At 42.4% G+C, this 16,811-nt stretch overlaps 1 protein-coding gene across 1 annotated transcript in view; it reads right to left on the bottom strand.

Annotated features, from left to right (window-relative positions):
- The window catches only part of LOC125750481 (delta-sarcoglycan-like), a 78,942-nt gene extending 67,263 nt beyond the window's left edge, over window positions 1–11,679 (bottom strand). The window contains exon 1 of the mRNA XM_049028343.1: window positions 11,143–11,679. The gene's annotated coding sequence lies outside the window, so the exon portion shown is untranslated. The remainder of the gene's footprint in view (window positions 1–11,142) is intronic.
- Between the last annotated feature and the right edge of the window lie 5,132 nt (window positions 11,680–16,811).

Below are 16,811 nucleotides of genomic sequence, written 5' to 3'. Positions count from 1 at the left end.
AGATGCATTGAATACTTTTAGAGTTATTGTGTTCACACGATCAAGTGTCTTCTGCAGTTCCCCATTTCTGCCTTTGCTGCCACCCAGGGCTGCTGCTTCAATTTTGGTACAATTTGTATCTAATTGTAGTCAGGTGTAAATCTTCATCCATATAATATTTTTGTGAAGTAGTAATAAGATCCATCAAATTCTTTTTGAGTTCACTCTTTATAACTTCATAAGTGTCTGATGCTATCACTATGCAGCACTGCTTCAGTTTTGGTGCAATGTGTTCTCACAATTTGAAGATTCCACATCTTCAGGCATTTAGTATATCTGCAAAGTTTGAAAAAAGATCCATCAAACACTTTTTGAGTTATCTCACTGCAGAGATTGTAGATGCTGGTGTATATGGAGGAGTAGGGATTAGATGAGGGGTGATGGGGGATGCATTGTTGTGGTTCCAACTTAATTTTCTTTATCTTCCTTGTGCTTCCAATAAATCCAACAAAAATACTGAACTAATCTGCAGCATTACCACATAATGTTCTTCTAATGATAGTACAATTTCTGTTTAGCTTGTTGAATATTTTCCCCAGACATATTGCTTTTGAAACCTGGTTAGGATGATAACTGAGCAAAGAAGCTGACACCTGCCAGGACATGGCTGCACAGTCAGCATCTGTAAGCTCTGCTGCTGCCTTGCATCATCTCTGCCCATCAAAATGCCCTTGAAGACCAGCCAAAATAATTTAGCTACTTCAGCTACTACAAAATACGTTTCATAATGATCCAATGAAGAGAAAGCTGAGCAGATACAGCAGCTTTAAACGACTGTAGCACTGACAACACAAAAAAGTTTTCTTTGAAGTTCACCACAGATCACCTCATGAAAAGTAAAAGGCTGATTTTTCTTCTAATGCAAAAATATTGTTTGCTATCAATATCCCAACAAAGGAAAGTATGTCAATACATCCTTATCCATGACAGAGGTATAACTAGATTTGGATCTGAATTGCACATTTATTTTTAACCTCTTTCATATCTATAAACTCAGTAATTCCCCAGAGGCTGATAAGATGTTTAATATTGTCATGATTTAATTAGAATGAACAATGCTTGTGACATAACTGTTGCAGTTTTGTTCAATTTTAACTCAATGTGATTTGCAATTATGGTTGTAACTGTGCCCTTGAGAGGTAACGTGGGCTATCCCACATAAACAAACTTTTGAGAAAATGAGCTCCGAAGTTGAAATATTTAAAAAAAAATCAGTGTGCCTATACCCTACAATTGATATATATATATACATATATATCATAGGTAGCACAGAGGTATGACTTAGATACTAACAACTTATCCAATTGAAAATATTCAATAAAAAGGGGTAGGGGTCAAAAATGTGGGATGACCCTCTTTACCTTTCAAGGGCACAAATATTATTAGGGATGTAACGATATTAAAATGTCACGATACGATACAATTTCGATATTGATCTCACGATACGATATTTATTGCGATATTGTGGAGAGGCTCACGGTATTGTAAAATAGTTCCCAAAATTGTGTTAAGAATGAAAATAACCAACAAAAAAAAATTTAACTGCTTTTGCCAGTCACCAGGACATTTATTCGTATATTTAAGGATCATGACAACATATGCTGATCCCTTAATGCTTTTAAAATGCAAATTCAAGGAGCATTAATATACCCCGTATGATACAGTGATTCTTCAACAACTGATTCTTCTTCTCATGTGCAATGTTCTCTCAAACAACTGTAAACAACAAAGAAACAATTCCAAAGAAAGGAATTCCCAACAGGGAACTGCAAAGAAAGATCAAGTTAAGCCAGGTTTAATCTATCATATGTGCTAGGCAAATAAAAACAGCTTGTTGAAACAATCAAGTATCTATGAACATAACTTAAATAAAATAGTGAAAAAGCTTACTGAAAACACCCTCTGTCCTTTAGCGTTTGTTGACATAGCGAAGCCGAAATGCTTCCATACTTCGGACTTGAATGCTGCAGGGGCTTGCACAATCTCAATTTCGGGGGCGTTTTCAGAAGTATCAACATGAGCCATGCTGTATTCGCCGCTATCCGCCATGCTTGTTTGTTGTGCGGGCAGCGTAAACTACTATTGGCTCAACAGCGAATGCCGTAGCGCAACGGATCATGGGTTATGTAGTTTACAATGCGTTATTCCGCAGAAACCTGCCTATTTTTTATTTTTTTTTTAAGGATAACTGGCGTTTTAATATCGTAACATGACCACGACGATATCGAGACACTTTTATTACCGCGATAGCGCGATATGGTCAATATTGTTACATCCCTAAATATTATATTCGTTTAATGACACCATAATGTGCATTACACTCATATATCTATTGCATAGCAGAACCTGAAAGCATCCATGAGAAAATACAGGGGGAAAGGATACTGGCTTCGGGCAGGTGCTGTGACAAGGAGACACGAGCTATGTAAGAGATGAAAAAGGAACATCCTATTCTTAAATGTATCAGCGTTAGAGAGTAAGGCTTTTCTACACGGGAGACAAACCTGCTGTCTAATATAAATAAAACTGCAACATAAACTGCGACATAGATCGCCGGATTCATGTGTTCTAAGCTAAGTTTAACCATATCCGTCAGACAGAAAGACGCAACTTTTTTTGTGTCATTTACATCGCATTCTTATTTTACTGGCTACTTGTGAAGCTTTAAATCATACTTGAGATAGGCTCTCAGTGGTGTTTGTTTGTTCTGCTATAATGCAGTTTTTTCAAATCCTCTGTCCATGAAAGTGTATTTATCATTTAATCTAATTGCATCTGCGCATCCATCCATCTATCCATCCTTCCATCCATCGATCTTCCAACCACCTCCTGTTTGTGTATTATGTTTAGTAATACTGTTAAGCATCCACATGTAGTATTCAAAGGTATATGCCTTTAAAACCCCACGACGGGCTCACACCTCCGGGGCTGGGGGGTCGCGTCCTGCCTCTGCTCTCTATGTATGAACTACGTTCCCCTCCAGTCATATGGATTTCCTCCAGATACTTTTTGTTTCCTCTTGTAATCCAAAGACAGGCAGTTAGACTAAATGGCGCCTCTCCGTTGCCCACAGTGTATTATTGTGTGTCGGTGTGTGTCCAGGCCTCCTATGACGCACTGGCACACCGCTTATGAAGTACCACTGCTTTACAGTATGTGCTGTTCTACCAGGAACTGCAAACAGGCCTTGACCAAGCTGAGCAAAGACATGGAATGGGGGGTCGGTGTTTGTTTTATCTCAGGTACTGTAGATGTTTTGCAGTAGAGTTGATCTATAGAGTAGAATGTTGCCTGATAATACTAATAATTGTCTAACCATATAAACATATAAACATAAATAAGGTCAATTTTACTGAAAAAAAGCAAAGTTATATATATATGATTACCTGATCGCCACTAATGATAAACATTTCCAGTTTCTCTTCTCCGAACTGGGATATGCCATAGTGTGATCCCTACCTAAGGTAAGTAATTATGTGAAAATGTTCAGTGTAAATTACGGAGGTACCAAGCAATCACAAAAATTACTTGGTGAATAAAAAGTCATATATATTTGCCTGTTTTTATGTTTGCATCTTTGTATATTATTTTTGGGGGGATCTGTCAGACCGCCATATACTTGTTATATAAACTTCACCTGTTTCTCAGTTTATAGAGGAATTATTAATCAACCTTAACCATTTAATGTATACAAATAACCAAGCTAAAATAAGAAATACAAGCCTATTAAAATATTTTTATATTAGTTTAGCAAAAATTGGATTTTTGGAAAATTATCAAATTATAGAAATATTTACATTAGTAAAGTAGTAAACTAGAGTAGGCAGGCTTACTCATATATACTTACGATATATATCTAAATATAATTTCATTGTGTAGCTTTGTACTTACATGCATGTGTGCACAGAGGTACAAATACATGTAAAATAATTTGGCAGAAAAAAAACATACATTGTAAAACATACATTGTAACTGCATCTAAAAAGAAAATTATATTAAGAAACACCCACTTTAGACTTTTACCTTTTTTGCTCATAAATCACAAGGGTATGTATGAAGACAAACGTGGGTGACAAGATTCATTTCCATATATAACTGCATTCACATATTATCTGCAGTTTAACAAGCAGGTCCTGTATGTTAGGGCAACAGTGAAAATTCACTGCATGGCTTTATGGTGATTATGCTGCAAGCTCTGCAAGCTGTACCTGAAACAAATAATGAATAAATTCTGCAGTCCATGAGCCCCAGCAGATCAAGAGTTAGGAGTTGATTTCACTCCCCTGGTAAGTCAAACACGAATGAGGGAAACACCGAAGGAAATTTGTGTTGTGAGAAAGGGAAAGTATAAAAAAAAGTAATTCTGCAAAACATTATTATCATCCCTGAAATTATGTTATATGAAAACTGCTGGAATGTGATCACACTGTTATCTTAGTTCAAGCATAAAATGCCATTCTAGAATTGAACATTAGTAGCATTAGAATATATGCAAATGAACAGTAACACAATGAAAAGTAACAGAAATGTCTTTTGTTTTCCAAAACATTACTGGTATCTTGTAGGATGGCAGGAAGAATATCGCTTCACTTAATTAATGAAGTTAAATAACTTGAAGAGATATTAATTAGCCAGACACGATATGCTAGTGGTTGAGTCAACAAATACATGGGTCCTGTTTGGATCGTTTGCATACAATAAAAAGAAAAAGTTGTTTTGTTGATGTCGTGCGCTAAAATTAATAAATAATTATGAATATGATTCAATGAGGTCCAGCTGTCAAGTCAACATGATTACGGTGGGGGGGGGACCTTAGCTCAAGTATACCATGCTGCAGCCTGCAGGATGAGGCAGGGTGAGATATGGGGGGAGCAAGATGACACTCAGTTATCGTATATGGGTGCAATGATGTTAATGGTACCGCAAGCGGATCAGGGGATTAGGGTTAGGATTAGGATTAGGGTTAGGATTAGGATTAGGGTTAGGGTTAGGGTTAGGGTCAGGGTTATGTTTACAAGATGTAATGATGGCAGATGACACAGTGAGTATTAGTTGTTGCTTTGGCTGTTGTTTCGAAATATATTTTGTTACAATTTTTATATGCCTGGCATTTGTGATTTTCCTCATAATCTAAGTAGTAACGTTAATGGGTATATTTTCCTACTCTCATCAGTGAATCGCGAAACCTAACGTTAATGTGTTTCTATACCGATGTGTTCTGCTTAAAAACCCATAAAGACATGCACAGTGTTTGTAGACATTGTGTTACTAGCAAACACTAAGATCCTTCAGCTCTTACTTACAGTGACACAACAGTCTAACCAATAAATGCGCACCATCTCATCCGCCATCTTTACATCTTGTATCCTTATATGGTAATTGTGTGACATCTTACTCCGCCCACATCTCGCTCCGCCCACATCTCGCTCCGCCCACATCTCACTTCGCCCCTTCCCACAGGGGGCAGCGAACACCCTCTTCCTTGGCTGGACAATGTGGGCGGCTAACGAAATACTGTAAAAGAAAGTAAAAGAAACATGGTCCACTGCTACTGTAAATGTATACCAGAGCATGTCCCCATCAGTTTTCATGCTTGTACATCCTCTGTATTATTTATACATATACACTATTAATAGTCCAGCCCTTAGTAGCATGAAATAAAATGTTGGAACAAGCACCACATAACGTGGTAGATTTGTATACAGCAACAGTCTTGCTAGAAATCAGAAGTCACAGTTTGGCCGACAGGAGATCACCGGACTCCTACTTCTCCTGTATGAGTGTCAACAAACAGTAGCTGAGAAGAATTCAGAAAATCACGCCCCCCCCCCCATCTCGGCTGAGGCTGCACTCCTCTCGAAATCCTTCACTATCAATTCGCTCGCTGAATAAAATTACAAAATAAAGCATTTTCTGCGTCTGTCACACTCCAGACTCTCATATCCCGCTTCATTTTAACAATTAGCTGTGATTTTTGGTATCATGAGACCAGGAGGATGATCTTCACATATGGACATCGTTGCGGTAACTTCTTCAATGTTCATTGCAACAGCTACAGCAGTTGTCGCTACAGCAGTTGTTCCTTAAGCAGCCTGAGAACTGGTTGCCCATCTTAGGGCCCTTTTCCAGCATGTCTCAGGCAGCCCACCTATGAACACACCAGGTGCCGATGGGGATTTCCGTCTCGCTAAAGATTTCTAAAAAAAACTGAGATGGGGAACATCTAAGCACCTTTGAGCGTCCTTCAGAAAGGGAGAGATGGCCTTGATGGGAGTGGCTGAGAATTCTTGCCCCCTTCCAAAGCAGAGAAGCTCAGGCTACATTCCATGCCCTACCCTGACTCACTTCTAAGACACCCTGAAAGCTCGGTCAGGATTGTTGTCTATTGCAGTCGTACATTGGTTCCAAGTATTATAGTCACTAACTAGTGCAGGCTCAGTTTAACCAGTTGTTACAAATCGCACAGCGTTGGCTCCATATCAAGTAAAATACTCCACAGCGGATGGCCAAAAAGATCACCATAGACCCCTCTGTCCTGGCCTATCCCAGGAATGACTTGGAAGTGTATCAAAGCCTCCCCTCGACCAAAGAAACTGATTAATGCTATTGAATGTTACTATAACCAAAGAGATAGGGATTGGTGAAAAGCCCAGAATCTTAATTTGTTGCTGCAGCTCTAAGGAAGAGTAGTTTGGTCTGCAGCAACCCCAAACCCCAATCCAAAAGCTTCTCACCCATGGATCAACTATGGTTGGCTCTCCGGATGAGGCCATGCCCACAGATTCCAGGATGCACAAAATCTTGGATGGAGGATTTTGACCATTAGTCCTAAAAAGCCAAGCAGGCAACTCACTGTGATGTATTTGGAGGGAAACCCCCATCCCCGCATTCATGGATCCTGGGGCTGCTGTGACCCCTGAGGAAAGTCGCTTTGGTCCCAGTGATTAAACTCATGGAGACCCACCCCGTCAACTGCTTCTGCAGCGCTGGCAAGTGAAGTCTGATGGGTGGTTTTGTTTAAGAACTTCTTGTCAAACCTTTGCTAAGACATGACTTGCCCAGATTCAAGACCCTCTCAGCTTGCAAAGCATTATACTTGATCCACATCTGGCCTGCTTACCTCAGTGACATGGTGGTGCGTGCCGACAATGGAAAAGAACATCTCTTTTGACTCAGAAAGTTCCTGGACACCATCTCTCAGACGTGCATTACCACCAACCCTGCCTAGGGTACCTCATCAGATGAAGCCTGCCCCAGCCCCAAGAAAAGAAAGTAGAGAGAGGATATACATTTGCCAAGTATTACCAGGATACTACCCCTTTGTGCTGCATTTTTCCTTTGTAATCCCTCCCTTAGTGTACTTCGCTCGGAAGAGTCTGATATGTCTGCCATGAAACGAGGAAGCTGAGCAGCCCTTTTAACACTCATGACTGTCTTAATGTCTAACCCACTTCTTCCTTCAACCAGTCATTTTTTTCAAATGCATGAAAGGTAGCACTGGGAGCTGCATCTATCTAAGAAACTCAGTGCCACCAAAAGGAACTACGTCACTGTGGAATGCAAAGGTCTGGACATCAACTGGAGATCATGAAGAAGCTGTCGTACTACTTCCTGGGCGGGGGGGCTATTCTCATGAACGATCGCAGTTTACTACAATGCATGGTCGTGTCTAAGAACTCTAACCCCCATATCACCTGGGGTTCCTGAACCTGCAGGACCCCTCCTTTAAAACCCCTCACCAGACCAGTCAAACTCATGGAGATGCTGACAGACTGCCCAGTGTGGTGGCCCTCTTCTGCTCTTTCTTCCTTACCACTTTCCCTAGTTGGTCACCATTGCTCCTTTCAGCCCTGGTCAGTCCATATGGGCAACGGTATAGAACTAGACAGAGGAATGTCATGAGTCGACTAATGGGATCTTCCAGCTACCACGAATCCAGTTTCTGCCTAATGGAATACGGCCACTAATCCCTCACCTCAACACAAGCAGGGGCGAAACAGTTGTGGCTGTGAAGCAATCGGAAGATGACAGTAATCTCCTATTGCTGCTCTCCCCGACAGGTATTTAACAGGAGAGATAGTGAGAGGAGGAGAAGCAGGAGTAAAGTACTGAATGCTGCACCTGTCATACTGCCGACTCAAGGATCCTGCAGCCTGGCAACATGAAACTATCTTGGTGGAAAGACCTTTATGTAATTTTGTACAACTTCACTGACTTATATAGAGTGAATACTTTTTCTATACCTACCTATTACGGAGGTTATTCAAATCAGACAAAAGGTCAGGCACAGCAATATTAACAGAAAAAAAATGGAAACTACAGGAATCCTTCACTAAGAAGTTAACAAGTAATAAGAAAAACTCAAAGGCATGTTTTTACGGATGTGTGGTGAATGTTAGCTTTTTTTCCTTTTTTAAAAAATTCATCTTTAATTGTCACTGGATGCAAATTTATTTTCAATTCATCTCTGTTTCATTGGAGATTGATGAAATTAGTAAATATGTTGTATATATTAGTTTGGCTATGAATGGTGAGGTCAGCGGAACTGGAGGGGAACAGAGAATTCCAAGCTGTTTGGAGAGGGATGGCGAAGTCCCAGCTAAATGGAATGAGATGGAGAATTCCCAGCTAAATGGAGAGGGATGGAGAATTCCCAGCTGGTTGGGGAGGGATAGAGAATTCCCAGCTGGTTGGGGAGGCATAGAGAATTCTCAGCTGGTTGGAGAGGGATATAGAATTCCCAGCTAAATGAAGGGGGATGGGGAATTCTCAGCTGATTGGAGAGGGATAGAGAATTCCCAGCTGATTTGACCGGATCAGAGAATTCCCAGCTGGTTGGAGGGGGATAGAGAATTCCCAGCTGATTGGAGGGGGATAGAGAATTCCCAGCTAAATGGAGAGGGATGGAGAATTCCCAGCTGGTTGGAGAGAAACAGAGAATTCCCAGCTGCTTGGGGAGGGATAGAGAATTCTCAGCTGGTTGGAGAGGGACAGAGAATTCCCAGATGATTGGACGGGGACAGAGAATTCCCAGCTGGTAGGAGAGGGATAGAGAATTCCCAGCTGGTTGGGGAGGGACAGAGAATTCCCAGCTGGTTGGAGAGGGACAGAGAATTCCCAGCTGGTTGGAGAGGGATAGAGAATTCTCAGCTGAGAGAATTCCCAGCTGATTGGAGGGGGGTGGAGAATTCCCAGCTGATTGGAGAGGGACAGAGAATTCCCAGCTGGTTGGAGAGGGACAGAGAATTCCCAGCTAAATGGAGAGGGATGGAGAATTCCCAGCTGGTTGGGGAGGGATAGAGAATTCCCAGCTGGTTGGGGAGGGATAAAGAATTCCCAGCTGGTTGGAGAGGGACAGAGAATTCCCAGCTGGTTGGAGAGGGACAGAGAATTCCCAGCTGATTGGAGGGGGATAGAGAATTCTCAGCTGAGAGAATTCCCAGCTGATTGGAGGGGGGTGGAGAATTCCCAGCTGGTTGGAGAGGGACAGAGAATTCCCAGCTGGTTGGAGAGGGACAGAGAATTCCCAGCTGATTGGAGGGGGATAGAGAATTCTCAGCTGAGAGAATTCCCAGCTGATTGGAGGGGGGTGGAGAATTCCCAGCTGATTGGAGAGGGACAGAGAATTCCCAGCTGGTTGGAGAGGGACAGAGAATTCCCAGCTAAATGGAGAGGGATGGAGAATTCCCAGCTGGTTGGGGAGGGATAGAGAATTCCCAGCTGGTTGGGGAGGGATAAAGAATTCCCAGCTGGTTGGAGAGGGACAGAGAATTCCCAGCTGGTTGGAGAGGGACAGAGAATTCCCAGCTGATTGGAGGGGGATAGAGAATTCTCAGCTGAGAGAATTCCCAGCTGATTGGAGGGGGGTGGAGAATTCCCAGCTGATTGGAGAGGGACAGAGAATTCCCAGCTGGTTGGAGAGGGACAGAGAATTCCCAGCTAAATGGAGAGGGATGGAGAATTCCCAGCTGCTTGGGGAGGGACAGAGAATTCCAGGCTGGTTGGAGAGGGATGGAGAATTCCCAGCTGCTTGGGGAGGGACAGAGAATTCCCAACTGGTTGGGGAGGGACAGAGAATTCCCAGCTGGTTTGGGATGGACAGCGAATTCCCAGCTGGTTGATTTTTTTTGTGGGGATACAAGCTTTTCAAGAGAAAAAAAGCAGCACCACTGCTCTCTCAGTATAATGGAAATCATGGAGATCAAGGCTTCAAATTTGCATGGATGTTTACAACTACATTTCTTTATATTGGGCTGATAGTTTACAGTGATTCACTGTATTGGCCATGTGTTTCATGGCAGTGTCACCTGACCAAATACCAGACACTTTGACCGGACTCTGTAACTCTTTCCAGTCTTTATATATATCTAAATTAAGCCACTTTCCATGGCTATAGTATTTCATAGCGACCCCTCTTAACATCCACATTGTCTGTGTGTATTGGTCTCTGCTCCCTGATGAACGGTGAACCCTGATGCCACATGACCTGCCACTTGTTTCAAATCTGTACCCAGAACAGGAATCAGGAAACAAAACCAAGCAAGAAGCACTTCAGCAGAAACACTCTCTCCATAACTGTAATGCGTTTAGATTAACATTGTTTCTATGACCTGTGTGGAGACATTTCATTGAGAAAGGATTTGATCTGATCCGTTTGGCGTTCCTTAGAAGTGAAACTTCATTGAAAATGAAGTGTATCACAGTTTGCACAAGTTTAGGGGCTAAGCAGGGAAAAGAAGGACTAAAGAATACAAAATCTGTAAATTCACCTTAGTTAAAACTTTAGAAATTTATATACTCACCATATACTGTACCAGTTACAATATGCAATGCAAGTATACCGGGTATATGTGTTGCAGATATGTAACAGAACTTTTGTTTTAATGTTAATAGTAAAACATAAAACGCCCGACTTTAAAACTGAAGTAACTAACAACATATTTCTGCTTTTGGAATATGGTGCATGAATGACATTTGATAATGATATTTTAAAAAATAATACGTACTAAAATATAATTCCAGTGCTTTAGTAGATATTGTGATCTCTACTGACAAAATTGTAGAAGTATTATTATTAGTATTAATTCAGAATAATTATCCTACCTCTTTGTTAGATACCAAACTCCAGTCTTGAGAAAGCCATATATCTGAAAAGCACACAATATTTTTTTATCTTCTTGTGTCTCTGAAACGTTCACTTTAGAATTTTACAGTAAAAAAAAAAAAAACAGAAAAATCCACAATCCACTCGCCGTCCACGGGGCTTGCCGGCTGGGATGTCATGCTTCCTGTGGCTGAAATGAACTCTTTGGCAGGTGTCTTCAGCATCAGGAAAGTACATTAGTCCTTTCTCTAGCTTTAGCTGAAGAGATGAGAGACCGGAGCATCCTTTCCAATGAGAAATCCAAACTGACTGTTTCTATAATCCTTACAACTGAAAAGCTTGAAAGAGATTAAGAGGAAAAGCAACATGAACACTGCTATTCCCAAGCATCCTTCTGCCGTTTCCATATGTGGGACTCAATCTGGGAACAGGAAAATGCTTGCAGTGCCAGTGAAAGACTGCATCAGCATCTGAGAGCCTTTCGCGGTGGAAGGTATCATGGTTAGAAATCCGACGAACAGTGATTATAAAGGGGGAAAGGAAGCAAGCGAGGGAGAAGAAGGGACGAGAGTGAGCGAGTGGGAGGAGTGGTGAAAGGATAAGTGAGAATGTTAGAGGGAGGGAGGGAGGCAAGCGAGGGAGAGAGAGAGAGAGAGAAAGAGAGAGGAGGGGTAAAGGGAATTCTTTTGCTTCTACAGCTCTTCTAATGTTAGCAAATTCACTAGTTCAGTTTCGCAAGTTTTTCCATTAACATATATAAAGTGTTGTCATGTATCTTAAAAACAAAAAAGCATCATTTTAAGGTGCGCGTGTAGCTGCAAACATTCCAGCAAAACAAGTAGCTGCACTACATTTTGCAAAAGAAAATCAATTTGGGGATGTTCTGATGCTCTTGCACATTTAGTTGACCCAGAATACTATTTCCAGTTGAAAGCATGTGCCACCCCATCAGGCTGTAAAACATTCCACCTCATGTCTTTCTTCATGTCCAGATTCTCTTTTTCCTTTTGACCCCGCAGTTGCATTTCCTGAGACTGCAAACTTGAGTTTAACATTTCATCTCATTGCACGGGCCAGACAGAAATCAAATATGTTTTGGCCGCACAACCATGTAATAGATCATGTGCATTAAGGGCCCGTAGCGTGTATAAGTGCATGCATCCCGTGGTGGATTAGCATCCTGTCCAGAAAACCCCTGTTTCCTGGAATCACGGTAACCCTGCACTGGATGAGCAGCAGTAACTGCAGTAAGTCGAAGCCCCAAAGACAATACAGTGAGTTCCAGTTCCAGTTGTACTCAGACATCAAGCAGGCTATTATCCTTATATTTTAAGCATTTTTAGCAATATTAACTCTCAGCACAGATCCAAGTACGAAAATAAACGATTCTTCTGTCTGCTTTGTCTTACCTTATGATTTTAAAGAAGATTACAATGCTAATTTGTTTGTTATCTAATTACAGACAGTTGGTTGTTGATTTGGTCAATATCATGCTATAGTTAACCCCAGATGTCTGTCTGTCTGTCTGTCTGCCTATCTGTCTGTTATAGCTCACATTTAGCTCGCTTTTAATTAACAATTGTTGCGGAACATTTCTCCATTAAATACATTGAATGGTCATCAAAAAGGACTTTTTAACTATCAACTTGTGTCCAATTCTAATCTAAAAATTTGTAACAACACGGGATAAAGTTAAGATTGCAATCGAAGAAAACAAAAAAGATGCAGTACAAACTGATGACATCAATGTAAGGTGTAAGACAGACACACAAAACATCTCTTCAAATAAAGGTACGGGTATTGGTAATATCCATGATATTTAACATGTTAAGGCAAGTTTTCTTATAACTGTCCTTCTATTCATGTTCTGTAACTGCGTATCCTATTCAGTGTTGTAGTGGGTCTGGAGCCAATCCCAGAGGCTATGGGTGCAAGGCAGGGAACAACCCAGGATACCCCATGACAACAGGGGGAGAACATGCAAACTCCACACACATGGAGCCCTGCTAGAGGCTTGAACCCTGGTCCTAGAGGTAAGAAGCAACAGTGCTAACCAATATGTCACCATACCCCCCGCATGACTATGTAAACACAATATTAGGAGGATATATTACATTAACTACGGTTTATTTCCTATAGCCTTTCCAACTCATTGATAGTTGGGTCAAGCTGTCAGATCCACGAAATACACATTCAGCACCACAGCCTAAAGCAAGTTCTTTATAGGCTGTTTACTGTTCACATCCTTGTGTAAAACTTACTGTGGCTTGAAATTAAACTAAAATGCTTTTTTTTTCCGTTAAGTGTGGGAAAGCAGTACAGCTCAAAGCCAGAGCCACTTACATGGGAAGATGGGATGTGGAACCGAGGTTCCCTTCATGCTGGTGATTCTTAAGGCATGGGAGTCGCATCAAAACAAAGCAAAACAAAATGTAAAGCACTGAGGGTTGGGGACACGCTTGAACTCCCGAAATGATCTGTGGCCCCCATAGAAAAAGAAATGATAATGTGCTATAAAGCTCCAAGCTGGGGGGTGGACCTGCATCCTAAATCTGTCGTGACACCAGCCCAGGTGACGCCTGTGAAGAACAAGGACACATCCCTGCTTCTCAGCCACATTATCTGCACATTAAATTCAATCATCCAGGCATTTAATTGGAGCAGAACTCCCCCGATCTTGCTGGCTCACCTACAGGTACAGCAGCATTTCCCTCCCTCTGTCATGCTTATTTTTGGCATATTTTTGCACACTATTTCATATTTCCTTCCCAGTTCAGCTCAGTCCCAGTGGCAGCTTACTTGGATTCGCTGCTGCTCTGACTGGTTCATTCTCACACTGACTGGTTCATTCATTCGCACTTCATTGTGAACTTACAATAATCAGTGCAAAATACCCAACAGAGAAGTATAATAGGACATGAGTTTTCATTAATCCATTAAGTGAAACAGACTTTTATTTTGAAGCGTTGAATGAGGCGGCCAGTGATACAGTCTCAGATTCTGAAAATATTTGGCAAATGATCATATAAAAATCTACAAGGCAAATCACAAGCTGCCTTCAGTATCCTGCCCGAGCGCAATGGTGCCTCTCCACATACCATAATCCGTTGTACTTGTGCTGCGTGAATGCCTGGCCGCATGGTGCCCCTCCACATACCATAATCCGTTGTACTTCTGCTGCGTGAATGCCTGGCCGCATGGTGCCCCTCCACATACCGTAATCCGTTGTACTTGTGCTGCATGAATGCCTGGCCGCATGGTGCCCCTCCGCATACCGTAATCCGTTGTACTTGTGCTGCATGAATGCCTGGCCGCATGGTGCCCCTCCGCATACCGTAATCCGTTGTACTTGTGCTGCGTGAATGCCTGGCCGCATGGTGCCCCTCCACATACCATAATCCGTTGTACTTGTGCTGCATGAATGCCTGGCCGCATGGTGCCTCTCCACATACCATAATCCGTTGTACTTGTGCTGCATGAATGCCTGGCCGCATGGTGCCCCTCCACATACTGTGCCATAATCCATTGTACTTGTGCTGCATGAATGCCTGGCCGCATGGTGCCTCTCCACATACCATAATCCGTTGAACTTGTGCTGCATGAATGCCTGGCCGCATGGTGCCCCTCCACATACTATAATCCGTTGTCTTGGTGCTGCATGAATGCCTGGCCGCATGGTGCCCCTCCACATACCGTAATCCGTTGTCTTGGTGCTGCATGAATGCCTGGCCGCATGGTGCCTCTCCACATACCATAATCCGTTGTACTTGTGCTGTATGAATGCCTGGCCGCATGGTGCCCCTCCACATACCATAATCCGTTGTCTTGGTGCTGCATGAATGCCTGGCCGCATGGTGCCCCTCCACATACCGTAATCCGTTGTCTTGGTGCTGCATGAATGCCTGGCCGCATGGTGCCCCTCCACATACCATAATCCGTTGTCTTGGTGCTGCATGAATGCCTGGCCGCATGGTGCCCCTCCACATACCGTAATCCGTTGTCTTGGTGCTGCATGAATGCCTGGCCGCATGGTGCCTCTCCGCATACCATAATCCGTTGTACTTGTGCTGCGTGAATGCCTGGCCGCATGGTGCCTCTCCGCATACCATAATCCATTGTACTTGTGCTGCATGAATGCCTGGCTGCATGGTGCCTCTCCACATACCATAATCCGTTGTACTTGTGCTGCGTGAATGCCTGGCCGCATGGTGCCCCTCCACATACCGTAATCCTTTGTACTTGTGCTGCATGAATGCCTGGCCGCATGGTGCCCCTCCACATACCGTAATCCGTTGTACTTGTGCTGCATGAATGCCTGGCCGCATGGTGCCTCTCCACATACCATAATCCGTTGTACTTGTGCTGCGTGAATGCCTGGCCACATGGTACCCCTCCACATACCGTAATCCGTTGTACTTGTGCTGCGTGAATGCCTGGCCGCATGGTACCCCTCCACATACCGTAATCTGTTGCACTTGTGCTGCGTACATGGCCAAAACGCTGATTCATGGACAATCTGTTGTCTTTTCTGATCCCGCTCAATCATCCTTTATGTTCAGAAAATGACTCAAAGCAACCCAAGAGCACCACCTACGTGGTCAGAAAATACTGCAAATGGCTCACGAAGCGTCGTTTTCACTGGTGCTCCCAGCTATCAGCAATTAAGTTAGCCAGTTTATGGAATCCACAAATATTTAACTATCCATGAATTTTTTATTTGTACTGTATAAAATCATACCCACAAAAATGCAGAGCAATTTATATACATGAAGCGTGTTTTGCACCTTTGTGGATCCCGTCCTGTCCATTGACATTTGTGACTTCCCTCCTATTTATTTATGGATTTTTGTCCAAATTCCTACCACAGCTGATCTGTAGAGAAAAAAATCACAAGTATCACTATCCACAAATATGTATTTTTATTTGTGATGTTTAAAATCATATCCACAAATACATTGGGCGATTTGTACACCTAAAATGGGTTTTGCACATTTGCGGATCACTTCCCTTTTATTTATGGCTCACGCAACACTTGTGACTTCACTCCTGTTTATTTTCATATTTTTGTCCAGTTCGTACATCAGCTGATCTGTAGAAAAAAAAATCCATAAACATGTTGTGCAGTTATTTACCGTATGGTTGTCTAATAAGGCGGGCTTTAAATTATCCTGTATGTTTGCAGTTTATTGACCCACAAGGAGCAAACCATTAAAGGAAATGCCAACAAGACAAATCACCTCCAGAAATGAAGAACTACAGCAACATTACTGTGCCATTTTTGTCATTCATTTGTTTACAAGTGCTGCTTTGTATGTCACGCCCTCCTTCCTGCCCCCTTGGCTCTAACGAGCCATATCGGTTATTAATTTTGTCTTGTTTATCGTTTCGGCCCTCATGTGATTCACACCAGATGCCTCTCGTTTGCTTCTCATCAGTGGTTATAAGAGTGTCTCCCAGTCCTGTGCTCCCCAGTCCGGTCATTGACCTCACCCCATTGTGAACTTCCCACTGTTGTTAGCCCTGTTCAGTCACCCTAATAAACTCCTTATTGTTTGCCTTTACTCCTGCTCCTTCCTCTGTCACCTTTGGCTCGTGACATTATTAGCCATCTGAAACATTTTTTTTCCTTCTTTCAGCATTGGGTAAATGGTATTAAGAGTTATATAAA

Source organism: Brienomyrus brachyistius, chromosome 10 (genome assembly GCF_023856365.1).
Source record: "Brienomyrus brachyistius isolate T26 chromosome 10, BBRACH_0.4, whole genome shotgun sequence".
In the NCBI taxonomy this organism is placed as follows: domain Eukaryota; kingdom Metazoa; phylum Chordata; class Actinopteri; order Osteoglossiformes; family Mormyridae; genus Brienomyrus; species Brienomyrus brachyistius.
The sequence above is the reverse complement of the archived record's forward strand: the minus strand, read 5'-3'. Positions and strand labels throughout refer to the sequence as shown.